The following is a 1,785-nucleotide window of genomic DNA, read 5'->3' on the forward strand; positions in this document are numbered from 1 at the left end:
TCCCTGGAGATACAGGATGCAGACCAAATCTGAGACACTTAAAGTCCAAAGGATTTATAAACAAATGGGCATTTATTAATAACATAACTAGGAATAACTAAAAATCAGCTAGACCTTAATATGAAAAATATCTGAAAACCACAAAACTACTACAACGTATTTATAGGCCAAACTTCTGTATCTCAGCCTGGTCCTAGTATCTTCATGTTTGTCATGGGGCCATTTACAAACAACTGGAGCTATAGCACCCTCTTGTGACCAAGTAAAGGATTACAAGCAAAAACCAGAAAACATGGCAAAGATAGTTTATCAAATTGGTCATGATTATAGCAGCAAGGTTAGGCAAAGTTATCTAAATACTGTGATGTTAATCAAGTCCTTTGTCAGTAGGCACAGTCTGACAGTGGTCTGAGAATCTCTAACTACACACAAACAATAATACAATGTAGATTTTCAGTTATCACATTTTAGAGAGAGAAAAAAGCAGAATTACCGTTGAAAACGTTTTCTCTTTGAGTCATTCACAGATTAAGTTCATTGGCAACACACTGATTCTGTCACAAAGTCACACAACAACTCTCTTCCTCCTGACTAATGAAATCAGTGTTGTCAACTTCAACTAATATACATTAAAATATCACCAGGCATAGATCAGAAACAGAAATGTCACGCACATTATTTTACATGGTAAGTCAGACACTTTGGATGTGGTGTTGTTTGACAACAGAACCAGCTGGATTCTATGTGCAGCCCTGCAGCACTAAGAAAGAGACGAGGTCCATATCTTCATACTAACTGTGCTCTTTGGATGAGCAAAAAAAAAAAAAAATCAAGGTAGAATAATAAACTACACAGTGTACACATCATCTTCATTTCCAGTGTTATCACGAGGACCAACATTATGGTAAAGAACCTTGGTTTAAAACAAATGAACTGTGCATTTTGCACTTCCTAGAAGAGGTTATTACATACAGTACCTGGTTCATGTATCATGTAGTGGATCCATCCTTGGGATTGCTGCACCCCCAGTTGCCTCCACTCGTCCTCAGACATTCACCTGCGATATTGGAACATATTCAGCCATTTCCCGAGGCAGAACAACGTGTCTAGGGATTAGAAGCGAAAGAAGATAACTCTTGGATATTGGTGATGACAATAAATCATGACTAGCTAAATATGCATATACATACATGCACATATGAAAGTCTTTAACACCAAATCTTAACATTCACAGGGTAACAACGATAGTAAACGTCACTAAGAGGACTGTTATGTGTTCTCTAATTCACACTTTCTGTATACATGCATCTTAGCTTATTAGGTGCACCTGCGCTTTCTACTGAACTCCAATGTCTCCAGGAGAGCTAAATGACTAGCTAGAGCTAGATGACAATGTACGCTTCAGGCTCCCACCCCCCATCAAATTCATTCACAAGTTTTGGATGTAATACTGGGCTATGTATTTTTAGAGCTCTTATAACACATTTATGCGGTTACCCCATTTCGAGACAGTCTCGGATGGTTGGAAAAACTCTTTAACCGACGCAGGGGCGGTTAACCAGAAGTACAACTGTCGACCCAACCTGTTAGTTATCAGCCTTTACGTCATTTCTCTAGTGAAACTGAAAGATACTATCTGAAAACACTTCTGAAAAATAATTAATTTCGCCATTGTGTCACTTGTTTGGAGTTTACTGCTGCGTCTTCTTCGCCTCATTGTGTGGTGTCAAATCGTTGTGGGCTCATTACTGCCCCCTGAGACCGGAAAGCAGAAAACACCCAGTG

This window comes from Lates calcarifer, linkage group LG9 (genome assembly GCF_001640805.2).
Source record: "Lates calcarifer isolate ASB-BC8 linkage group LG9, TLL_Latcal_v3, whole genome shotgun sequence".
In the NCBI taxonomy this organism is placed as follows: Eukaryota; Metazoa; Chordata; class Actinopteri; family Centropomidae; genus Lates; species Lates calcarifer.